The following is a 26,310-nucleotide window of genomic DNA, read 5'->3' on the forward strand; positions in this document are numbered from 1 at the left end:
GGAATTTCCACATGCTGTGGGAACGGCAAAAAAAAAAAAAAAAAAGACACTACTGCTTTGTACATGTGCTTAAAATTTTTATTGTTTTTCTATATAATTGGTTTCCTCCAGCTATTCATTTAAAAATACTGCCCTGCCTCAGGGAGTTCCCACTATGGCACAACAAGATCAATAGCATCTCTGCAGCAACAGGATGCAGGTTCAACCCCTGGCCTGGCGCAGAGGGTTAGAGGATCCAGCACTGCCACAGCTACAGCATTGGTTAAAGTTGCGGCTGGGGAGTTCCTGTCGTGGCGCAGTGGTTAACGAATCCGACTAGGAACGATGAGGTTGCAGGTTCGATCCCTAGCCTTGCTCAGTGGGTGAAGGACCAGGCATTGCCGTGGCTGTGGTGTAGGTCGCAGACGTGGCTCGGATCCCACGTTGCCGTGGCTGTGTCGTAGGCTGGTGGCTGTAGCTCCGATTAGACCCCTAGCCTGGGAACATCCATATGCTGTGTGTGTGGCCCTGGAAATAAAAGATGAAAAAAAAAAGTTGTGGCTGGGATCTGATCCCAGGCCTGGGAATTCCAATACGCCTTGGGGCAGCCAAAAATCCCCACAAAACTTGGAGTTCCTGTTGTGATTCCGTGGGTTAAGAAACTAGAGGAGTTCCCATCGTAGCGCAGTGGTTAACGAATCCGACTAGGAACCATGAGGTTGTGGGTTCGATCCCTGGCCTTGCTCAGTGGGTTAACAATCTGGTGTTGCCATGATCTGTGGTGTAGGTTGCAGACTCGGCTCAGATCCCACGTTGCTGTGGCTCTGGCGTAGGCCAATGGCTACAGCTCTGATTCCACCCCTAGCCTGGGAACCTCCATATGCCGCGGGAGCGGCACAAGAAATAGCAAAAAGACAAGAAAAAAAAAAAAGAAAGAAACTCTCTAGAATCCATGAGGATGTGGGTTCAATCCCTGGCTTCACTCTGTGGGTTAAGGATCTGGCATTGCCCGAGCTGTGCCTTGGATCCCACATTACTGTGGCTGTGGTGTAGGCCATCAGCTGCAGCTCCGATTCGACCCCTAGCCCAGGAACTTCCATATGCCGGGGGTGTGGCCCTAAAAAAACCAAACAACAAACTGCCTCAGGGATGCGTGGCAAAAAAAAGGTCAAAGGTCTCGGGGGTGGGGGTGGGGGTGGTCGGGGTTTGGCCCCTGAGGGTGGGGCAGGGGTCGTCAGGAGAGCCCATAAAGGGCCAGCCACCCTAGGGAGGGCGGAGATGGAAGCAGCCACACCCGCCCCCTAACCTGGTTAATCTAACTAGACCTCGGGAGCCCGACGCACTTGAGACAATGATCGAAGCTGGCAGTTGACAGCCTGCAGCTGTGTTGCTCTTGCACCTCCTGATGATACAGGTGGGGAAGCCAGGGCAGGAAGGTAGGGCTGAGGTCCCCAGGGCAGCCGGTGGTCCCCTGATGCAGCAGGTCACCCCTACACTCCCAGAGCACAGCCCCAGACCCTGTGCATCAGGTACCTCGGGGTCTGGGGCCAAAGCATCCCAGACATGTTTTTCTTTTGGGGTCACCGCCTTTGCATGACACTTGCTGGTGTGGGTTTCCCCTGGCCTGTGACTTTCCCAGCCGCTGCCAAGGACCACAGTGGCGCACCTGGATGCACCAGGGAGGCAGGGGAACACAGGAGGGAGGCAGGCACTGCCAGGACAAAGGTGGGGTGGTGGCATAGCCTCAGGCAGCCCAGCACCAGGCAGAGGTCCCAGGGGTGACACCTCCAAGTTTTTGGGGGTTTTGTTTTTGCTTTCTTTCGCTTTTTAAGGGCTGTACCCATGGAATATGGAGGTTCCTAGGCTAGGGGTCAAATCAGAGCTACAGCCACTGGCCTACGCCACAGCCATAGCAACGCAGGATCCAAGTCGCATCTGCAACCTACTCCACAGCTCACGGCAATGCCAGATCCTTAACCCACTGAGCGAGGCCAAGGATCGAACCCACAACCTCATGGTTCCTAGTCGGACTCCTTTCTGCTTTGCCACGATGGGAGCTCCTGTTTTGGTTTTCTTTTTAGGACCATATGTGGAATTTCCCAGGCTAGGGGTGGAATCGGAGCTGCAGCTGCTGGCCTACACCACAGCCACAGCCACAACATTGAGGGATCCGAGCCGCATCTTTGACCCACACCATAGTTCATGGCATTGCCAGATCCTTAACCTACTGAGCAAGGCCAGGCATCAGACCTGCATCCTATGGAAACTACATCTAGGTTTTTTTTTTTTTTTGGCTTTTTAGGGCCACGCCTGTGGTATATGGATGTTCCCAGGCTAGGAGTGGAATCGGAGCTACAGCTATCAGCCTACACTACAGCTCAAGGCAGTGTCGGATCCCTGACCCACTGAGTGAGGTCAGAGACAGAACCCACATCCTCATGGATTCTAGTCAGATTCGAATCCACTGTGCCACAACCGGAACTCCGTTAATTTTTCTTTTTCACTTTTTAGGGTTGCACTTGCACCATATGGAAGTTCCCAGGTTAGGGGTCGAATTAGAGCTATAGCTGCTGGCCTACACCACAGCCGCAGCAATGTGGGATCTGAGCCACACTGCGACCTACACCACAGCTCACGCAGCACTGGATCTCCCACCCACTGAGTGAAGTCAGGGATCAAACCTGCATCCTCATGGATTCTAGTCAGGTTTGTAACCTGCTGAGCCACAATGGGAACTCCCCATTAATACATTTTTAAAGTTGGGAAGAAATGCTCCAATAGCTAACAGTGAGATTTGGGGTGTTTTAATTTTGCTTACTTATGCTCATACCTGGAACATGCAAGCTGTTTTATTTCCTGCTCCCTGGAAAGCTTCAGAATGGTTGGAACCTGTCTGTCTTAGTTACTGATGTATCCTGCACTGAGCACGATGCCTGGAGCACTGGATGTGTTTGCTGATTGAATAAGTAAACTATCATAAACAATGTCCAACCCCTTGGAACACTTACTGCGTAGAGAATAACTCTCCCCAAGCAATTTTGATAATATGCAGAAATAGAGAGCTACAGGAGGGAGGGCACCCATGCTAGAGGGAAGGGGCAGGCCTCCTGGGAGAGGTGACATCAGTGGCACAAGGAGTCAGGACAGGACAGCCTTTTGTAGTGATGGGTGCCATGATGGTCCAGCTGTGAGGTGGCCTGGCCTGGCAGGATGGGAAGGAAGAGATGACATTTCTGAAAGAGAAAGGTGATCAGAAGTCAACCATCTCAGAGTTCCCTGATGGCTCAGTGAGTTAAGGATCTGGTGCTGTCACGGATGTGGCGTGAGTTCAATTCCTCGTCTGGGAACTTCTGCATGCCAGGGGGGCAGGGGAAAAAAAAAAGTCAAATTTCCCAAAGAGAGCAAAGTGCCAGCCCAGATGGCATCACCTGTGACTCTCAGATGCATTTAAGGAACAAAGAGTTCCATTCTTACACAAACTCAGAACTTAGAAAAGGAGGGAACAGTCCCACTCGTTCTCTGAGGCAATCATAACCTTGACACCAAATCTGGAAAGGGAAGTGTGCAAAAGAAGAAGCGCAAGGCCATCTCATTTACGAAGCAGGTGCAACATCCCACAGGAGTAACAACAATCCAGCAGTACCTAAAAAGGACAGGCGTTCCCGTGGTGCAGGGGAGACAAATCCAACTCATATCCACAAGGATGGGGTTCAAGCCCTGGCCTTGTTCAGTAGGCTGGGGATCCACTGTTGCTGGGAGCTGTGCTGTAGGTCGAAGAGATGGCTCAGATCCCACGTTGCTGTGGCTGTGGTGTAGGCCAGCAGCTGTAGCTCCAATTTGACCCCTAGTCTGCGAACTTCCATGTGCCGAGGGTGTAGCCCTAAAAAAAAAAAGCAAAAAAAAAAAAAAAAAGATAATACAACACAGCCCAGCTGGGTTAATCCCAAGAGTGCAAGGAGATTCATTCAGTATTGAAAAACTCAGCATCACTCTATTATTATTATATTAATATTATGTTAACCTTTAAAAAAAGAGAGAGAAGTCGTACCACCCTCCCTGTGGTTTCAGATAAAATTCAAGATGCGTTCATGAGAAAACTGTTAGCAAGCCAGGGATGGAAGGGACTTCCGTGCCCTGATGAAGGACAGCTCCAAAACTCTGCCCAACAAGCATCACACAGAGCGGAGAAAGCTTTCCCTGTGAGAGTGGAAACGCGACAAAGGTGCCTGTTGCCACCCCTTCCGGTGTGGTTCAGTCTGTGCTGGAGGTCCTGGCTAGAGCAGTGAGGCAAGGGGAAAAGGGTCTAAGTCTTGAAACGAAATTGTCATTATTTAGAGCTGATAGAGGAGTTCCCGTCACGGCTCAGTAATTAACGAATCCAACTAGGAACCATGAGGTTGCGGGTTCGATTCCTGGCCTTGCTCAGTGGGTTAAGGATCCGGTGTTGCCAAGAGCTGTGGTGTAGATCATAGATGCAGCTCGGATCCTGTGTTGCTGTGGCTGTGGTGCAGGCCGGCAGTTGTAGCTCCAATTCAACCCTAGCCTGGGAACCTCCATATGCCATGGGTGTGACCCTGAAAAGACAAAGACAAAAAAAGATTAAAGAAAAGAAAAAATATGAAAAAATATCTACCTTAAAAAAATTCTAAGAATTAGAAAATGAAACAAGAACAGCTATTTACACTAACGTCAGTCATAAGCCTCTTAATACACGTACAAGATCTCTTTGGAGAAAATCATAAAACTCCATTGTGAGATACAGAGGCCTCAGTGAGGGGTGAGATATACCATGTCCATGGATCAGAAGACTTCACTGCATAAGGAGGTCCACTCTCCCCACACGGTACATCCCAGTCAAAACCCCAATAGGCTGTAAAACCTGCAACGGGCTTGCCTTCAGGAGGAGGGAGGGTTGTGTTTGGAACAGCGCACAGTCTCTGGAGTGCAGCAGAGTTTTTAGGGAGGGGGATCATTTTCAGGAGAAACCGGTCCATTGCTGCTGGCGTTGTAAGTTGTCACATCCCTTTGGGGGCAAAATTTGATAATCATATATCAAGTTCAATGAAAATGCTCCAGTGATTTGATTCTGTAATTGCTCTTCTGAGAATAATCCAAAGGAAAAAAAATTTTAATTTATTCCTTGCCAATGTCATTTTTTATTTTTTGGCCAGGCCTGAGACATGAGAAAGATCTGAGGATAGCGACGGAACCCGAGCCACAGCAGTGATAACGCTGCATCCATGAGCTGCTGTGCCACAGGGGAGCTCCCAGCCAATGTTGTTTTTACTTACTTATTGCTTGTTTTTTTTTTCTAGGGCCACAGTGCAGCACATGGAAGTTCCTGGGCTAGGGATCGAATCAGACCTGCAGCTGCTGGCCGACACCACAGCCGCGCCAGATCTGAGCCACGTCTGAGACCTACACCACACCCCATGGCAACACCTGATAATTAACTCACTGAACGAGGCCAGGGATCAAACCCTCGTCCTCATGGATACTAGTTGGGTTCGTTGCTGCTGAGCCACAACAGCAACTCCCCAGTGTTATTTTTAATACGGAAAAAGTGGAAGGAGAAATCCCCTCAATACCCAGCAATGGGTGTGAATTCTGGCTCTGCCACTTACCAGCTGCTTGACATCAGCTAAGCCCCTCCCCTCTGGGTCTGAGTTTCCTCCTGAGTGGAATGGAGGGAATGGAGCCCAGCCCTGGGGATGACTGCAAGGTGCCTGGCACCCACCCAACAGCCCCCTGAAGCCTTTCTGGAATAAGTATGAAGGTCATATCCCCTTCCCGTGACTGTGCTTCCGGGGGACGACCTCCCAAGCGTGTTGCAGCCAGATGGGCTCAGCTACTGGCCAAGGAGCACTGGAGACGAGGTCCCCATGGCTGCAAGCCGCCACCATTCTGCTCTGCTCAGCAGGCCCCCTACCGGCTTCCCGCACCCCAGTGATGCTCTACCAGCCACTTCAGCCTTCAAACCCCCACCTGCAAGCCCCAATCCCAGGGGCCCCAGCCAGGCCCAGTTGCCACAGCTCCGCAGAGCAGACAGCACAGCACCTGCTCACACACCTGCTGGGCCTGGGCTGGACCTGGCTTCAGCACATCTGCCCACCCGCCCCCCATCACTCACCGTCAGCTACCATTTCCTGCATTTCCTGTGCTTTGGCTGACTTGGCAGGGCACAGGGCAGGAGAGGCCCCCAGCCCCTGGGCTTGTCAGTGCTGGCTGGCTTCCACAAGGACAGTCCCCATGGCCAGCCGAACCCACCAGAGGCCCCACCTAGAAATCCCCGGCCTGGTCCTGATGACTGCCCCTTGGTCCAGTTTCCCCACCCTGGATGCTACGGCAAGTTACATATAAAAGCCAGGGTAGAAACTAGCAGAAATGGGCCATGGTGTGACTTTGGGGGGATATTTTTCATAGATATGATAAAATAAGTCCGTTTCAACCCAGAGGCATGTACCCCAAGGTCACATGGGGATGCAGCAGAAATGGAATCCAGGTCTCTGATCTCCGGCTGTATCTCCCTCCCTCCACCCTTGGTGCCAAGCTAAAGTGCTTTACATACAGAACCTCACTTCATTCTTGTTATCACTGAAAGCCAGGCTTGTTTCCCCATGGGGGCACAGAGCGGTTAGGCCACTTGTCCAAGGTCACACAGCTAGTAAGGAGCAAAGACTGAAGCAGAGGCAGCTCTGTTCTTCCTATTGTTTCCAGTTCAGATCACATTCATTCAAGCGTTCTTTGGCTACACCCGCGGCATACGGAAGTTCCCAAGCTAGGGATAGAACCCTCACCACAGCAGTGACCTGGAACCTGTCTGGAGGCACAGACAAGTTTCTCGCTGCTACATGGGGACCACAATAGATACCCACGACGTTCAGCCCCCAAAGCAGCAGCCAATGATGCATGTCGGTGGAGAATATCACACGGAAAATGAAGTAAAATCCAGGGGTCCAACTTGATGCAGAGAATGTGGATTCAGAAGGTACAGGAAAAGGACTAAAAGACTGGGGAGTTCGTGTTTGTTTTTTAAATGGCTACGCCCATGCCATACGGAATTTCCCCAGGCTAGAGGTCAACAGAGCTGCAGCTGCCAGCCTACACCACAGCCACTGCAACGCTAGATCTGAGCCGCGTTTGTGACCTACACCACAGCTCATGGCAATGCCAGATCCTTAACCCACTGAGCAAGGCCAGGGATGGAACCTGCATCCTCATGGATACTGGTCACAGGAGCTCTGAGACTGGTGGGTTTTGATGCTCGATGATACATGGAATTCACAGGAACATCCTCATTTGTGTTTGGATTTGCTATTAATGTTGTATAGCTTTGAGGCAGAATAATTTAACTCAGGTAGTCGATGCAGGAGCCTGGGCTTTGATGCCTTCTTTGATATGGCTATTGATTAACACTTGCGGCTTAAGGGCTCCAGGGAGTAACATCCCCACAGGCCTTGTTTATTACAGGGAGTGGACCTACGCCCAAGTGGACAGTAATCCCTAACCCCCTGTGATTCAGTTTACGGGAAGAAGAGGGCAAAATACCAAGGAGACTTACAGGACAATTCCACCCCTAAGACCCCCATTGGACAAGCACTAATATAGGTAATTGAGCAAGGCCAGCGGGAGAAAAACCACATCTTTCTGGACCCCACGTTGGTACCCGCCCATCTTTAAGGGATAAAAATCCCTATAAGGCAATAGAGAGTGGGGGCTCTTCTCCCCCCTCCCAGCAGCCCCGGGAGCTACTTGCTTTCCTTTAATAAAGACTTTGCTTGCTTGCTGCCCGTGTGTTCACGGAGGTCACTCTTTGACTGCGTGAATAAAAACCCGGATTCCGGTAACATCTTTCCAGCATCATCTTTCGATAAGTGTACTTTATGAATACAGTGCTATAGAGGATTTCATTTTAAATAGCTTATATAAAGATACTTTTTGTTCAACTGGAAAAGGAACAGAGTTCCTGTCGTGGCTCAGCAAAAACGAATCTGACGAACATCCATGAAGACGCAGGTTCAATCCCTGGCCTCGCTCAGTGAGTTGAGGATCCAGCCTTGCCGTGAGCTGTGGTGTAGTAGGTTGCAGACGTGGTGCGGATCCTGAATTGCTGTGGCTGTGGTGGAGGCCGGCAGCGGTAGCTCCGATGTGACCCCTAGCCTGGGAACCTCCATGTGCTGAGGATGCGGCCCTAAAAAGATAAAACAAGAAAAGATTCGGGGTTTCCCACCTGCTCACCAGGGCGGGTTTCCTTCCATAGCCGGAAGCTGATGCCGAGTGAGGCGCCAAAGGCGGCTCTAGGGCCCAGGAGCCGGCCAAGCTGGGGCCGCTCAGCCTTCTCTCTCCTCTTCACACCCTTTGCCCCCGTCAACCCCTGGGCCTTTATCGCCAGCTTTCAGGTCCTTTTGAAGCCCAATAGAGGCGATTTCCCCTGGAAGGGACTGTCCAGTAGCAGCTCTAGGAAGTCCCCTCTGTCTCATCCCCACTTACCTCTCCTGAAAATCCCGGCAGCTTCCTCACCTCCCCTGGATCTTAAGACAGTTGTTTCACTCCAGAAATAGCACCAGCATGTTTTTACAGCTTTTCAGCGGATATAGATTCCAGCCTCAATTAAGGGCTCTGTCCTGAGGGAGGCCTAGAACCTGCCCTCAGGACAAAGAGTCACACTCACGACAAGGTCCTGGGTGGTGCCTGATGGGGTGGGGTTGTGTGTGGGTCCACAACCTTGTAAAACCAACCAGCAGCTAGGTTTAAGGGAGGGGCCTGGCCAGCTTGAACCAGCCCTGGATGTGCCAGTGTAAGTGACAGGCTGAACGGAAGGCAGGAAGTGACATCCTAGCTGCATAGTTAGTTCCACCCTGGCCCTGACACGAGGGTGGGGGGCGGCTTTGCACTGGGAACGGGAAGGACAGAGGCTCCTGCAGTCCAGTTCTCATATTGAGCTCCTCGCCATGCAAAGCCTGCGATGCTAGCTGTTTGCTAACAACTATGGCCAGAAGTGCTGCTGTGAGGCGGGTGCGGCCCAGGCTTTTACTCGGCAAGCCGGGATGAGCTCTTCGTAGGAGGTGCGACCAACACACAGCACCTGCGTTCGAGGACCTGCCAAAGGAACGAGGAGAGAGAAGTAGGGGCCCCAAGTGGTGCAGGACCACGCACTGCGATACTGGGGGGAAGGGGGGAGGGGAGGCGCAAGCGGCGATGGGGAGAGAGGGCTCAGTCGGTCCTGGCGACTGTAACCAATACAGAGCCTAGGTGGCTTACAAACAACAGATATTTCTGGAGTTCCCGTTGTGGCTCAGAGGTTAGCAAACCCGACTGGCATCCATGAGGATGCGGCTCAGATCCCGCGTTACTGTGGCTCTGGTGTAGGCCAGAGGCTACAGCTCCAATTAGACCCCTAGCCTGGGAACCTCCAGGTGCTGCAGGTGAGGCCCTAAAAAGACAAAACACCAACAGATACTTCTTTGCCATGTTCTAGAGGCAGGAATCTGAGGTCAAGGTGCCAGCGTGGTCAGCTGTTTGGTGAAAGCTCTCTTCCAGGATGTCAACGGCCAAGACTGCACACTGTGTCCTCACGGGGCAGAAGGGGCAGAGCTCTCCAGGGCCTCAGTGATTAGGGCACTAAGCCCATTCACGTGGGCTCCCCGCTCAGATCCTAATCACCTCCCGACGCCCCACCTCCTCATCACCTTGAGATTGGTTTTCTTTTTTGTTTTTCTTATGGCTGCACCCAAGACATACGGAAATTCTCAGGCCAGGGGTTGAATCCGAGTCCCAGCTGTGGCAAAACCAGATCCTTGTTTTTCTTTTTTTTTTTTTCGGTCTTTTTGCCTTTTCTAGAGCTGCTCCCGCGGCACATGGAGGTTCCCAGGCTAGGGGTCTAATCGGAGCTGTAGCTGCCAGCCTACGCCAGAGCCACAGCAATGTGGGATCCGAGCAGAGTCTGCGGCCTACACCGCAGCTCACGGCAACGCCGGGTCCTTAACCCACTGAGCAAGGCCAGGGATTGAACCTGCAATCTCATGGTTCCTGGTCGGATTCCTTAACCACTGAGCTACAACGGGAACTCCAAAACCGGATCCTTTAACCCACTGCACCAGGCCAGGGATCGAACCTGCACCTCCACAGCGACCCCATCCACTGCACCATGGCGGGAACTCTGAGGTTGGTTTTCGACCCAAGAGTTTTGGTCGGGAAAACAAACGTTTAGTCCTTAGCAGACTCTCAGCGGCGGTTGTGATGATTTTAAAGGGACAGGGGATAACACAGAGAATGACTTTACAGACTGACTCGACGGGCCGCACACAATGGGCCAGAGAGCCAGGGATGGCCAACCCATCAACAAGGACCCAGGGCAGGAAGGTGGGGAATCAGGAGGCCCCCACCTCAGGACTGTCCTGGATGTGTGTGCAGCACCGCGGTGACCAGGGACCAGAAAACAGAGGCAGGGACACGGAAGGCCCTGAGGCCCCTGAGATCCTGCTCTCCTGAAAACCAAGTCCTGGGACCCCTTGCAGGGACAGGGGCTCACTATGCGAGCTCCAGGAGCCCCTCTTTCCAATTCCCCATGGAAAATAGCCCGCGGCCCCCGTGTCAGGTCGGGGAGAACTAGCCAGCTAGCTAGCGCGTCATGTCCTGCTTTAAATTCAGCCTGTCGCTTACACACTGCAGATACCTGCATGCGCCAAAGTTGACACTTTACTTCAGCCTTCAAAAATCAGGCATTTGGGGCTTTTCTTGTGGCTCAGTGGCTTAAAGGATCCAGCGTTGCCTTTGCTGTGGCTCTGGCTATAGCTGTGGTGCAGGTTTGGTTCCTGGCCCAGGAACTTTCACATGCTGCAGGTAAGCCCCCTCCCGCCAAGAAAAAAAAAGGGGGGGGGGATTGGGCATCTGATCAAAAGAACCCAGTTTTCACCCAGAACCCCAGCTACCAGGGAGTCTGGGCACGTGTTGGCCTCCCTGGTCCCTGCAAGTCCTGGAAGCAGTGCAGCAAAGAAGGCACCCAGTCCGCTTCCTTGCCAGTGCTGAGGCTGAGGAGAAAAACTCCCCACAGACCCGACCCCGCTGGTCCAGGGCCTGGAAAGGGAGGGACAAGGCCGGTTCTGGGGGTGTGGGGGTGCAGCGGGTGGGCAGTGGGGGATGCATGAGGGTGGGTGAGAGGGCCAGAGTGCAGCAGCCGAAGAGCTCAGAGGCTCTGGAACCCTCTCACAGGCCCGTATTTCACAGGATAGCAGGGAGCTTTTCTGCAGAAAATCATTGATCTGGGGGGGAGAAAAATCAATGAAAGCCCATTGCCTGAAAAAATAACTTGGGCTGGAATTTTTCTAGGGGAAAAAAAAAAAAAGCTCCGCACCATAACTCATCTGCAGCCCTATTAATAACACAGAGAGGCCGCAGCCGAGAAACAGGACAGGCCTGAGGTGTGTGGGTTAATGCAGGTTAATGCGACGCTGAACAGGGAGGGGCCAGGGGCGTCAGGCCTGGGCGGGAAGAGGGAAAAGGACTGACGGGGGAAGCCGGGGGAGAAGCCAGGAAGATGCAGAACGGAGACTCAAGAGGAAGGAGCTGGACACCAGGCGACCCAGCGGCTGCCCAACGTGGGCGGGAGGCCCACGGGTGATGAGAGGGGTGACCGAGAGAGCGCTGAGTAGTTCACTGTACACAGAAAAGCTGTGCCAAGCTTCCCACGCCTCTGCTGTGACCCCCCCACCCCCGACTTCCCCGTGACCCAGATGTGGGGTTCGAGCCTTAGGGCCGTTTATTCATGCCCTGGCTCAGATTTCGGGAGATAAGTTTAATATTTTACTCTCCACCTTTGCCTTGCCTAAGGGAACCATTACTAACGCAGGAGTGTGGAACCTCCCATTCCTTCAAGCTCCCTTTACATAAAGATGATCTGTTTCTCTCTTTTTTTTCTTTTCAGGGCCACAGCCCGGCATATGGAGGTCCCCAGGCTAGGGGTTGAATGGGAGCTACAGCTGCTGGCCTACACCACAGCTCATGGCAACGCCCGATCCTTAACCCACTGAGCAAGGCCAGGGATCAAATCTGCATCCTCATGGATGCTAGTCAGGCTCATTACTGCTGAGCCACAACAGGAACTCCCAAGAACTTACTTTAACTATAAGGGAAGGAAGGAAATTAGGCAGAATGCTTGAAAATGGTTAACCTGGAGTTGCTGTGAGTTGTGGCCTAGGTCACAGATTCGAAAAAAAAAAAGAAAAAGAAAATGGTTAACCACTTCACTATCATGAGGTTTTGAAATGGGGAGAAAGCTCCCAGCCATAACTTTTCCTTCCGATTAGGAGAATATCACAGTTGGCTGAAGTATCCAAAAGATCTGGTATAAAATGAGAAATGGGAATTCCCGTTGTGGCTCAGTGGAAACGAATCCGATTAGGAACCATGAGGTTGCAGTTTTGACCTCTGGCTCATTCAGTGGGTTAAGGATCCAGCGCTGCCATGAGCTGTGGTGTAGTTCGCAGATGTGGCTTGAATCTGGCGTGGCTCTGGTGTAGACCGGCAGCTGTAGCTCCAATTAGACCCCTAGCCTGGGAACCTCCATATGCCTTGGTTGCGGCCCTAGAAAGCAAATTAAAAAAAAAAAAAAAGAGAGAGAAAGCACAAAATCAAAATAGATGACTAGGCTTCCACAGGCTTTTCTGCATTTGCTCTTTTGAAAAACTTGATTATAAAATACCTGTTCCTTCGTACACCTGTGCTCACAGCAGCGTTACTCATTCATGTACAGTGTGGAGGAAACTTGGGCGTCCACCGGGGGTGGTCAGAGCAGCAGATGTGCTGCATCCATACAATGGGCCTCATTCAGCCGTAAAAAGGAAAGAAATTCTCACAAACACTATGAATATTGAGGACATTTTTTTTACGTGGAATAAGTCCGAGATAAAAGGACAAATAATGCATGACTGACTTCTACAACTGAGGGACCTAGAAGAGGCAAAATCAGAGAGGCAGGAGTTCCTGCTATGGCACAATGGGATCAGTGGCGTCTCTGGAGCTGGAATGCAGGTTTGACTCCTGGCCTGGCACAGTGGGTTAAGGATCCAGCATTGCCACAGCCGCAGTGCTCATCACCACTGTGGCTCGTATCTGAGCCCTGGCCCAGGAACCACAAATGTCTCGGGGTGGCCAAAAAAGAAAAAAAAAAAATTTTCAGAGAGGCAGAAAGTGGATGAAGGATGCCCAGGGATGCAGGGAGTGGAAAGTGGGGAGTTACTCTCTAACAGGAAGAGACTGCAGTTTGACAAGATGCAGAGCTCTGGGGGTGGACAGTGGTGGCAGCTGTACCATGTGAATGTACCTAAAACCAATGAGCGGCACGCTTAAGGATGTTAAATTTTTAACTTAACTATTTATTCATGTCTTTTTAGGGCCATACCCGTGGCATATGGAGGTTCCCAGGCTAGGGGTCTAATCAGAGCTGTAGCTGCTGGCCTACACCACAGCCACAGCAATTCGGGATCCGAGCCACATCTGCGACCTACACCGCAGCTCAGGGCAACGCCGGATCCTTAACTCACTGAGCAAGGCCAGGGATCGAACCCACAACCTCATGGTTCCTAGTCGGATTCCTTAACCATTGCACTAAGACAGGAACTCCAGTGTTTTTCCTTTTTAAGGCGGTATCTGCAGCATATGGATATTCCTGGGCCAGGGGTCTCAATGAAGCTGCAGCTGCTGGCCTGCATCACAGCCATGGCAATGCCAGATCCAAGCTGCACCTGTGACCTATGCCGCCACTGGCAATGCTGGATCCTTAACCCACTGAGTGAGGCCAGGGATCAAACCTGAATCCTCACAGATACTATATCGGGTTCTTAACCTGTTGAGCCTCAATAGGAACTCCTACTTTTCATTTCTTTCTATGCCTTTCCTCCAAAAAAGTTGAGATTATAATATGCACAAATTGCTACCGTTTGGAGTTCCCGCTAGGGTGCAGTGGGTCAATGATCTGGCTTGTCTCTGTGTAGGTTCTGGTTTGATCCCCAGCCCATTGCACTGGGTTAAGAATCCAGTGTTGCTGCAGCTGTGGCACAGGTCGCAACTCTGGCTCAAATTTGATCCCAGGCCTGGGAACTTCCATATGCCACAGGTGGGGCCGAAAAAAGGAAAAAAAAAAAAAAAAAAAAGTGCTACATTTTTGCTTATCATTTTATCATAGCCTTTTTTCCTATTAAAAACACTTACAAAATAAAAAATCACTACATACAGAATCTGTGGTTTTATAATACCCCATGGGTTCCACATGGCTGGACTATAAAATTACCAGAACACTTCAGATACACAGAAGAATAACACCCCTCTGGCCTCTTGGCTGTGCCAACCCCTGCACCCCACTCCCGGTCCCCTCTTGCTCCTGGAGGGAACCACTGAGTCTCACGTGGGACAGGGTGTCAAGAATGGGCCCCTGCAAACCCCTCGAACCCCGGGGTGGCAGGGGGTGTGTGCTCCACAGAGCCTGTCCTGACCGCGATTCTCTTAGCCCTCTCCTCTGTCGTAAGGTAAGGTCACAGTCCTGGCCCCGCCAGCTCCTGGGCAGGAAGGAAGAAGGGGCCGTCTTCCCGAGGCTTTATCTCCTTAAGGAAGGGACTCCTCTCTAATAACACACATTTTCCTTAAAATTTTTTTGGCCAGAACTGGGTCACATTCTCCCCCAACCCCTTCTCAGATCCACCACTGGCTCAAGGAAGTGAGATTTTTTTTTTTTTTTTCTATGTACAGCCATACCTGTGGCACATGGAAGTTCCAGGGGTCAAACCAGAGCTGCAGCTGCAGTCTACACCACAGCTTGCATCAATACCACATCCTCAGAGGGGTTCCCGTTGTAGTGCAGCGGGAACAAATCTGACTAGGAACCATGAGACTGTGGGTTCGATCCCTGGTCTTGCTCAGTGGGTTAAGGATCTGGCAGTGCTCCTGGTGTAGGTTGAGCTGTGGTGTAGGTTGCAGATGTGGCTGGGATCCTGTGTGGCTGTGGTGTAGGCCAGCGGCTACAGCTCTGATTCAACCCCTAGACTGGGAACCTCCATATGCCACAAGTGCAGCCCTAAAAAAAAAAAAAAAAGAAAAAGAAAAAAGAAAAACACACTGGATCCTTAACCCACTGAGAGAGGCCAGGGAGTTCAGGCCAGTGAGGTCAGTGGGTTAAGGATCTGGCGTTGCCGTCGAGCTGTGGTATAGCGTGCAGACGTGGCCCGGATCTGGTGTGGCTGTGACTGTGGCTGGCGGCTACAGCTCAGATTCGACCCCTAGCCCGGGAACTTCCATATGTCTGGGTGTGGCCCTAAATAGATTAAAAAAAAAAAAAACAAAGCAATTTTAGGATGTGGTGCTTTCACCACTGCCACCCAGGTTCAATCCCTGGTCTGGGAACTGAGATCCCACATCAAGCTGCTGCGTGCCGCTGCCAAAACCAAAACCCAAAGCTACTTACATGTGCAAGCAAGCACTGAGTGGCTGGTTTACACCTCCAATGATGAGTTCTAATGAGGCCTGACATGAAGTCGCTGTTGAAGGGACTGGATCCAGTTTTTTATGAAGTAGGCTTTGCATCTAGAATTCAATGGTTTGGGGGGAGGAGGAGCAATGTCCCAGGGAAATTGTCCCTTAATGGCTGGAAGAGACGCGCGTGAGCACCTCTAAGAAACACTTCTTCTGCCTGTGGCACAGACAGCAGTGTGATCTGCTGACCACTGGGTTAATACACGAATCAATAAGGCATTTACTTCGACAGGAAATGGGCTTTCCACATGGACTCCCTCTTTGTTGTGGGAGCTGCACTGGGAGTTTGCCTGCAGAATCGCTGGCTAAGAGAGGGCTGGAGGAAAGACGGCCTGGGCTTCAGCGGAGCAGGTCAAAGCAAGCCTGTCTTGCCAGGGCACAGTCTGCCGAAAGGGTTTCCTTTTTTTTTTTTTTTTTTTCTTTTTTAATTTTGTTGTTGTTGTTGTTGTTGTTGTGGCTATTTCTTGGGCCGCTCCCGCGGCATATGGAGGTTCCCAGGCTAGGGGTCGAATCGGAGCTGTAGCCGCCAGCCTGCGCCACAGCCACAGCCACGCGGGATCCGAGCCGCGTCTGCAACCTACACCACAGCTCACGGCAACGCCGGATCCTTAACCCACTGAGCAAGAGCAGGGACCAAACCCGCAACCTCATGGTTCCTAGTCGGATTCGTTAACCACTGCGCCACGACGGGAACTCCGGGTTTCCTTTTTGAACACGCTTTTAGAGAGAAATAGACACTTTCATGTAGTTTGGGCAAGTGGTAACCTGTACTTTTTTTCACATTATAAACTAATGATTTTTCACTCTTTGCATTTCCTAGAATTATGTCTAATTTCCAGACATTTGTTTATTTGCTTGCAACGTGGAAATTCATACCACACAAAAGATCTTACGGGCAAGCAAGCTAAATTCAGAGTTCCCAGAGAGTTTGATTACTTAAGACTCTGCCATGCTGCTTAGCCTGGGAAGCAGCATTTTCCTGTCCTCTCCAACCCCCATCAAAGTAAACAACCATTTCTTTTTCTTTTTTTTCTTTTTACCATCCCACCTATGGAAATTCCTGGGCTAGGGGTTGAACCAGAGCTGCAGCTGCCGGCCTACACCACAGCCACAGTGACATCAGATCGGAGCCACATCTGCGACCTACACCACAGCTCACGGTAATGCCGGGTCTTTAACCCACTGAGCGAGGCCAGGGATCAAACCCACATCCTTGGAGACAACACTGGGTTCTTAATCCCCTGCGCCACAACAGGAGCTCCAACAACCGTTTATTTAGCACCTGGTTTGTTCCAGGCCTGGAGGACTCCAGAAGCATGAATAGCTACAAAAAAGCTGAAGGAACACCCCTGCCTGCCAGAAGCTTCCAACTCAGGAACTCTCTCTGAGTAATTAAAGTGAGAGACAGCTAACCCAGTAGCAGGTTGGGAACAGTACGTGCTGCGCAGAGACAGGAAACCAGGGAGGGGGTTATTTGGAACTGGAGGGTCTGGGATGCCTTGCGGCAGGATCTGAACCGAACAGAGAGGCTGGGAGACACCACAAAGGCATTCCTTAAAGACAGGAGTGGGAGCAAAGGCAGGGAAAATGAAGGGGCACGGTCCCCAGTGGGGTCTGTGTGGGAGGCTGGTGTGGGAGGGGGTCCGGCCGGAGCAGGGGAGAGAGAAAAACAGTAATGGACGAGGAAGTTTATTCAGCACCCATTACATGCCATGGGCACTGTACACATAATTTCTTTCTTTTTTTTTTTTTGTTATTTTCCCACTGTACAGCAAGGGGGTCAGGCTATCCTTACATGTATACATTACAATTACATTTTCCCCCCAAATAATTTCTTTTTCCTTTCTTTTTTTTTTCTCTTTTGCTTTTAAGGGCCACACCCTCAGCATATGGAGGTTCCCAGGCCAGGGGCTGTATCAGAGCTGCAGCTGGCAGCCTACACCACAACCACAGCAATGCAGGATCTGAGCCGCGTCTGCAGCCTATACCACAGCGCACAGCAACAGCAGATCCTTAACTCACCAGGTGAGGCCAAGGATTGAACCCGCGTCTTCATGGATACTAGTTGGGCTTGTTACCACTGAGCCACGATGGGACCTTCCTGTACGTGTTATTTCAATCAAACTTCACAACAATCTTGAACAGTAATGTTCCTGTCTCACAGATCAAGAACCTGGCCCAGAGAGGCCAAAAAACTCATCTGAGGCCACTTAGCCCATAAACAGCAGAACAAATATTCAGATCCGGGTCTGTGGGATCAAAGCGCCAGGTTTTCCGGCTATGCCATGTTCCCTTAAAGCCCTGCCAAGGGCCCGGGACTTTGCTCCACAGGCAGCAGCGGTGGAGGACACGGGGAGGTATTTCTGCTCCGGCAGGGCCCAGCGGCAGCGGGCTGGCCCTGGCTCACTCGAAGCAGGAGCCAAACTGTCCCCGCCCTCAGAGAAGGTGCAGAACCGCTTTCGTTATGAGGACAATGACAGCAGTTTGGGTGGAATGCTATGGAAACCCCCTTCCAAAAAGGGCTTGGGAGAGGTGTCCTCTGAGCCGTCTGGGAAGAGAAGTGGAAGCAGGTGGGAAAGGATATTGAAGGCAGAGAGAAACGGTCTGAAAGCTAAGGTGTGAACCAGCATGGCTCATGGACCCGGGGGCGGCAGGTGTAGGAATGCCCTGCCGAGAAGAAGCTGCTCTATCCCGAAGCACCCGGAAGTTTGAACTGGGGGAACAAGGTCCTGTTTACATGGTAGAAAAATTCAGGAGAGCCTTGGGAACAGAGAGCTGGAGGCAGGTAGGGCAGCTGGCTGGTAAAGGCTTAGGCCTACGAAAAGGCAGAAAGAGCAGGGCTGGAGAAACGTTGGTTTGAAAAATATTTTAAGAGGACATGGTGGCTACACATGGGGGATTATGGGGCCAGAGGAGTCAAAGACGATCCCAGATTTCCATCTGTGGCAGAAGAAGTGGGCTAGAGGAGTCAGGGGAGCATGTTAGGTCAACCCCGTGGGACACTGAGAAGGGACAGTGGCCGTGGGGTTAGAGATCAGGGGAGAATCCAGACCAGAGATGGAAGCTAACAAGGGTCGGCAGGCAGGAGGTTGTTAAGGCCGCAAGGGTGGATCAGGCGATGCCATGGTACCTGGGGCTCAGAGATGAAGCAAAGACTAGCACCACAGACCTGGTCTCAGGGTGCTGAGCTGAGAATGGAAGGAGATGGGCAGGTGGCGACAGGGAGAGCCTGGTTTCTAAAGACCAGGAGAGACTTATTCCAAAGAAGAGCCAGGACAGAGAGGAGACAGGGAAGGCGCAGGGACCGAGGGGAGGGAGCACGAGCACAGACAGAGGACCCGGCTCAGCTGAGAACGGCAGGGGGGAGAGGGGCACGCAGGGCAGCTGGCGTCTGAGGAAGTGAGTTTGGATCCCCCCAACCTTCCTGAAGTAGGAGGCATCAGAATGGGACTACTGGAGGGGGTGGGGAGATGGACGCAAGCAGATTTCTTCTGGACTTTGAGCAAAGTGGTGGTGGGCGCTGAGTCAGGACCGTCAAAAGAACGGTCAGGTGCCTCGCTCAGGTGACGCTGGGGACCCTGAACATGTTGCGGCTGAAATCTACATCCACACGTGGGGGTCCCTCCAGATGCCAGAACCAGAGGTGCAGAGGCAAAAGCGAGTAGATCCAAGGGTGAGGTTTCAGCAGGGATACGCCGCACGCCGCGCAGGAAGCTGAGGATGCCGGGGATCAGTCAGAGAGGTCTGGTCGGGGAAGGAAGGAGGGGCTAGAGAGCTGCAAGTCTGAGGCTGAAATAAAGGGGTAGCAGGGACGAGGTGTGAGAGGAGGGGAGGAGAGGACCTTGGGAGCTGAAGAATCCAAATGGGGCCCTGCTCCCAGGATGACAGGACCACGATGTGGCAGCCAGAGGTGGGAATGCAGGTACGTGGCGCTGCAGAGGCCAAAGCAGAGAGGCTGCAGGGATGAAGTGCCAGAGAAAGGTTGTGATCTAAACACCACGTCCTCAATGAGCACGAGAGGGGGTTCAATGAGGCCAGGAGATGGGAGAGGGAGACACCCAGGGGTGAAGGCTTGAACCTCAAATCTCTGGGTAAGACTTGGTCAGTCACCAGGGAAAGATTCAGGCAAACCCATAACCACATTCTTGCCACAATGACACTGCCTGTTTAAGCAAAACAGCGCAAGACACCCCCAATCCGCTCCTGGGGCAGGAACAGGGGGCACGGTTTAGAATATAACAGTCGGAGTTCCTGTTGTGGCGCAGTGGTTAACGAATCCGACTAGGAACCATGAGGTTGAGGGTTCGGTCCCCGCCCTTGCTCAGTGGGTTAAGGATCCGGCGTTGCCATGAGCTGCGGTGTAGGTTGCAGACGCGGCTCGGATCCCGCGTTGCTGTGGCTCTGGCGTAGGCCGGTGGCTACAGCTCCGATTCGACCCCTAGCCTGGGAACCTCCATATGCCGCGGGAGCGGCCCAAGAAATAGCAACAACAACAACAACAAAGACAAAAAGACCAAAAAATAAATAAATAAATAAAAATAAAAAATAAAAAAATAGAATATAACAATCCCTCCTCCACACCCCATCCTTTTTTTTTTTTTTTTTAATTTTATTTTTTTGGCCACACTCACAGCAGGCAGAAGTTCCTGAGCCAGGGCTGGAACCCCCTCTCCACAGCAGGGATAACACCAGATCCCTAACCTGCTGAGCCACCAGGGAACTCCCACACCACATGCTTTAAATCTCCAAATTAAAACCGTATGAACACCAAGGAAAGGTCAGGACGTGGAGAGAGGACGCTGATGCTCCTTCTCTTCCCTCTACCACCTCTGGGGTGCTGTTGCCCCAAGTGGCTGCTGTTGACACCCCCCCACCCCCCACCCCCAGTGATGACACCATCATCAGGTCTTCCTGGGTTTTACCCCTTCCAGCTGAATCCCAATAGACATACTTCCAAAAAGAGTTTCAGTATTGAGAAACTGAATTCTGATTGACATGCAAAACACGAAAGCAATTGTTTATTCTTTTTTTTTTTTTTTTTCTTTTTTCCTTTTCTAAGGCCGCTTCCCATGGCATATGGAGGTTCCCAGGCTAGGGGTTGAAATGGAGCTGTAGCTGCCGGCCTACACCACAGCCACAGCAACGTCAGATCCAAGCCGCATCTGTGACCTACACCACAGCTCACGGCAACACCAGAATCCTTAACCCACTGAGCGAGGCCAGGGATCGAACCCCCAACCTCATGGTTCCTAGTCGGATTCGTCAACCACTGCGCCACAATGGGAACTCCAGTTGTTTATTCTACTTTTAATAGACAGTGATCCACTGAGGTCAGAGACTCAAAATTTATCACTGGGAGTTCCCATGGTGGCTCGTCGGTAATGAATCTGACTGGCATCCATGAAGACGCAGGTTCGCCCTCTGGCCTTGTTCAGTGGGTTAAGGATCCGGCATTGCAGTGAGCTGTGGTGTAAGTTGCAGATGTGGTTCAGATCCCACGTTGCTGTGGCTCAGGTGTAGGCCAGCAGCTACAGTTCTGATTCAACCCCTGGCCTGGGAACTTCCACATGCCAGGTACGGCCCTAAAAAGACAAAAAAAAAAAAAAGGACAAAAACGTATCACTGATATGGCACATCTCTTTTAACAAGTTTGGCTAGCAAATGAATTCTCATCTGCTCTAAGAAACTGCGTGAGCGCTGGGTCCAGCCTATGAGGACGAGCCCTGAAACCCTCAGAGAAGCTGAGATGTGAGCAGCAGAGGCTGGTTCACCTGGAATGAGGGGGCAGAAGGAAATACGACCAATCCCAAGAAGCGTCAACACATCCCACATCTTACTGATCTTTACAGCGGAACCCTACGAGCCTGGCCTGGTTAAGCCTGTTTTAGAGCCGAGGAAATGAAGAGTCAGAGGTTACAAGAGTTAGCAGATGGGGGAAGGGAAGGGAGTAGCCTGGATGCGGAGTGTGGGGTCCATGGATGCAAATTATTACCTTGGGAATGGATAAGACAATAAGGGCCTACTGTATGGCACAGGGAACTACATCCAATCTCCTGGGACAGACCATGGTGGAGAAGAATATATACATTAAAAAAAAAGACCATACATAAGTATGTATAACTGAGTCACTTCGCTGCGCAGCAGAAATTGGCACAACATTGTAAACCAACTATACTTTAATTGATAAGGATAGAATAACAGCCGTAGTAGATGTCACCTGATGACGAAGGCACGTGCAGGACCTGACCTGTGTGGCTGACTCTAGTTTGCTTTTTTTTGGCTGCACCCACAGCATGTGGAAATTCCTGCGCCAAGGACTGAACCCGCGTCTCCCCAGCAACTCGAGCCGCTGCAGTTGGATCCTTAACCCACTGCACCATAGTGGGAACGCCACGATTTCCCCTATTAATCCCCAAGTTCGAGAACTTTGAACAAGCAATGGCTCATAAAAACAAAAAAGTAGGCTGATGATGTCAGTAGCCACGTACGGAGAAAACCTCAGCCATCTCAGGAGCAGTTCCAGTGGATTAAGTGGTTTCTCTGATGAATTTCCAAGGGGAAATAGCCCTTTTATACTGAGTGCTGGGGGCTTATCCCAAATATCAGCAAATTCATCACCTACTTTATTTTACCTACTTCCTTTTCACATAGATTAAAAAAAAAGGCAGGTCTGCAGCCAAGCACTGGCTTGGGCACTCTGGGGTTTGCTCGACTCTCACGTCCCAGGTGGATGTCTCTTCCTCAGCAGGGCCTTTACCCCACAGCATGGGCTAGGTCGTCCTGCACCCAAGTCTCCGCTTCTTCCTAGGACTTCCAAGTGGAATTTGTTTGATTTTGCGTTTTCCAGGGCCACACCCACAGCACATGGAAGCTCCCGGGCTAGGGACCCAATTGGAGCTTCAGCTGTTGGCCTACGCCACAGCCACAGCCACGCCAGATCCGAGCTGCCTCGGTGACCGTCACGGATGCTAGTCAGGTTCGTAACCCACTGAGCCACAGTGGGACCTCCCCAAGTGGAATTTAGACCAGCACCTGTGAGCTCACTGGTCATGGCCTGTCTCCTTTGGCCTCATGGGGCAGGTGCTTGGCCAACGGGGGAATGAACAGCTGGGCTCACCCACCTCATTCCTCTTTGATACACAGAGAAAATCGGTATCAGAGGCCGCGTGTCTAGCCCACTCAGAGCTCCTTCCATTCCAGCACTAACCTCTCACACACGGAGGCACGAGTCGGTCAGCTTCCTGTATCTCTGCACGCTGTGAAATAAGTGTGCCCATTGAACTTAGCATGGATTGAAGCAGAACTTTCTAATCATTCTGTTCAAGTGTGCAAGCTGCCTTCCCTTGCATGGGCGGGAGGCAGGAGCAACTGCGGTACGGACGAGTTCATTTAGCTGCTACGTTGGCAGGGCACACAACTAGCCACATAGAGGAAAATGAGGTGAATTTATTACTAGAGATTTCAACTTACTTTTTTTTTTTTTTTTTTTTTGTCTCTTTGTTTTTTCTGGGGCTGCTCCCGCTGCATATGGAGGTTCCCAGGTTAAGGGTCTAATCGGAGCTGTAGCTGCCGGCCTATGCCAGAGCCACAGCAACGTGGGATCCGAGCAGCATCTGCACAGCTCAAGGCAACGCCAGATCCTTCACCCACTGAGCGAGGCCAGGGATCGAACCCGCAACCTCATGGTTCCTGTCGGACTCGTTAACCACTGCGCCACGACGGGAACTCCCAGATTTCAACTTTCTTTAGATTTATGAGCAATAACCAGATTCATTTACTGCACTAAACCACTTTGCCTCAGGAAAAGAGTTTGACTAAGGCCTTATAAACGTGAAGGACAAAAAATGTTGCATAAATGGTGATAGCTTTATGTGCAGTGAGGGCTTTTCACCATAATTTAAGCTCCAAATCTAACATATGCATTGGTTTTGGGGGTAAATTGCCCAGGTTTCAAAGATTTCACAATCAAAAAGAACTACAGCTTAGGTTATTAGGAAAACGTGTTTTTCATTTAACTTGTATTGACCCAAACCAGGGGTTACTAATTTAGATGCATAAACACAAACTGTCATCCTTTTATTGGGAACTCGGCATGGATCTGAAGTCAAACAAGCTCCCCACTCCCAAACTTACAGAGGTTGTGCCACCTAACAAAAAGCAAAAAACGCCACCTCTTGCACGGTGACCGTGAACAACTCCTGTCTCAGCTCAGCTGCAAAAATGAGACTGGGTTGCTTCTGCTCAGGCCTAACATTCTCCACGTTGTAACTGATACATAGACCAAATGCCTGCTAGACATAAACGTTAAAAAAGAACTGGACATTAGAACTAACCAAAAAGCAATTTCACAAAAGGCAGCCAAACTAATTCGTGGTAAGGGAAATTATTTAGCATGAGTTCATGGCCTGATTCAATGCCAATCTGTTAGCAATGGAAAAATGGTAGAGTCAGATTTATCAGGTAGCCTCCCTATAATCAATAAATTGAAAAGATACTCGGAAAAAGATACAAGGTGTCTTTTAATTCACATCCGCTACCCTCTCTCCACAGGTGTGCCTTCCTAAACAGCAGCATCTTGACGCTGCTGGAAATTTAATGGAGGTTTCAGGAAGGGAACCATCAGGAACGAAGGAGCTGAGACATTTAAAGAGCTGTGGGTAACAGTCCACCCCTTTGTCCTGTGAGGTCCTGCCCAGGCCACATCCCCTGCAGGATATTCAGCACACCTCCCCAGCCACCATTAGTGAGCTCACTTCTCAGAGAGACTAGAAACTTCACCCAACTCTAATGATTCTTCCAATCTTCTACTTTCTTCTATAGCTGTTGACATTCCTTTTCTGGTGGATTGGAAAGTTTGTACAAAGTTGGAGCTTTTGAGACACTTGAAATGGTCAAGCGCTATTACACAGAACCTCTCTGTCAGAGCCTCCATTTTTTGATGAACCAAAAAGCAACCATCCCATGCACCGAGCTGCAGACAGAACCAGCCGCAGTCTCTGCCCTCAGAGTTGGAAGCGTAAAAGCTCGCAGACCTAGGTGTAAAATACCAAGTTTAATCACGTGGCATTAGTCATTTGTCTTGTTGCCAAATCAAAGGGACTCTAGAAGTTCAGAGGGAAGGCTCGCTGGTTCAATTTGCTACAACCAAACAGAACAGAATAAAATGCTCTGGAACTACTCTTTAACCTGCTTTTTTTTTTTTTTTTTTGTCTTTTTGCCATTTCTTGGGCTGCTCCCGCAGCATACAGAGGTTCACCGGCCTACGCCAGAGCCACAGCAACGCGGGATCCAAGCCGAGTCTGCAACCTACACCACAGCTCACGGCAACGCCGGATCCTTCACCCACTGAGCGAGACCAGGGAATGAACCTGCAACCTCATGGTTCCTATTCAGATTCGTTAACCACTGCGCCACGACAGGAACTCCTAACCTGTCCTTTTGTTTTATTTTCATCTCTAGCCGCCCTGAGGCACATGGAGTTCCAGGGCCAGGGATCAGATCCGAGCTGCAGCAACGCTGTGGGATCCTTTAACCCACTGTGCTGGGCAGGGATGGAACCTAAGTCCTGGTGCTACAGAGACATCCCCAATCCCCGGTTGCGCCACCATGAGAACTCCATTTGTTTACTTATTTATTTATTGGCTGTGCCCAGGGCATATGTAAGTTCCCAAACTGGAGAGCGAACCCACACCTCAGCAACGACCTGGGCTGCTGCAGTGACAACGCCGGATCCTTAACCCACTGCCCCACAAGATAAAACTCTCAATGTGTCCTTTTAAATGGGGTTGCAGCAAATGCGAGCAGGCCAGAGCCAAGACAGCACAGTGTCTTTGCATGTTGGTCCATAAGCTACTCCCGAGCAAAAGAGGGAGTTGAGACTAACTGCCACCACAGAAAACTCAGGCCTACCTAACAGATCACCTGCTCTGGGGCAATTTTTAAAAGCTCTTCTTGTAGTAGGTGCTTGGGCTAACCCTGAGGAGCAGCTTGGCACCTTCTCCCAGGACCTTTCCTGACAGGTGAACCTTTTTAGCGATCTCCAAATGACTGTCAAGTCCACAGATCACGATTCAGAAGCCAGTTCACCCAACTGGGTACCTCCCCCCTTTCTCTTGTACCTATGGGGAAGTACCAACCACATACAGAGACATCCTCCCATCAATTACTAGAGAGTGGGGAAAGTGAAATTAATTAAGCCCCCTAAAAATTCTCCCACAACTGGTTTTCATTTGCGAAATATTTACGCAGAATTTATAAGCTATGAAGTCAGAAACGATTTAGTTCAACAGGCTTGATTTCAGCAAACTGTGTGGGTGCAGCAATCTAAGATTACTCAGGATTTAAAACTCAGATTCAAAGAGACAATGATCCGGTTTTTCACTTCATATACTAAGATTCTCAAATATCAAGTTCAATGCCATTTAAAAATGAAACTAAATGAAATTGACAAAACCACTCTTTAATCAAAACATATAAACCGTGCTCTAAGTTCTCAAAAAGACACCCGCTTGTTACAAGTGGAATCTAACACTGACATAGGACAGTTCAGAATAATCATGGTATTCACTTGCAAGAACACTACTGCAAAAAACAAGTATAAACGTTGAAAATACACACGTTCAAAAAATTCACACAGCCGTTCAATTGGCCCAACGAGTAACAAAGACACACCTTCGCAGCTTTTCGTGATTTTCTTCCCTAAAAACCAGTTATTTCTAATGCTTCAAACACAAAGTCAGGACGACCAAATAAAGACAAAACCACCTTCATCAAGGTTTAATTTGCCGCTAATTAGTGCCAAGAAAAACA

At 50.6% G+C, this 26,310-nt stretch overlaps 1 protein-coding gene and 1 long non-coding RNA gene across 4 annotated transcripts in view; one reads left to right on the forward strand and one right to left on the reverse strand.

Annotated features, from left to right (window-relative positions):
* The window catches only part of DEGS2 (delta 4-desaturase, sphingolipid 2), a 74,934-nt gene that overhangs the window by 47,739 nt on the left and 885 nt on the right, over positions 1–26,310 (reverse strand). The window lies entirely within an intron of this gene.
* Positions 17,233–24,772, forward strand: LOC146401923 (uncharacterized). The gene is made up of 2 exons (XR_014811372.1): positions 17,233–19,765; positions 23,379–24,772. It is a non-coding gene; the product is annotated as an uncharacterized LOC146401923 (long non-coding RNA).

The sequence above is a fragment of the Sus scrofa genome, chromosome 7 (genome assembly GCF_054392235.1).
Source record: "Sus scrofa isolate SSC_HxYL_T2T_F1_AM1 chromosome 7, Sscrofa_HxYL_maternal_Yorkshire_Landrace_v2.0, whole genome shotgun sequence".
Taxonomy (NCBI): Eukaryota; Metazoa; Chordata; class Mammalia; order Artiodactyla; family Suidae; genus Sus; species Sus scrofa.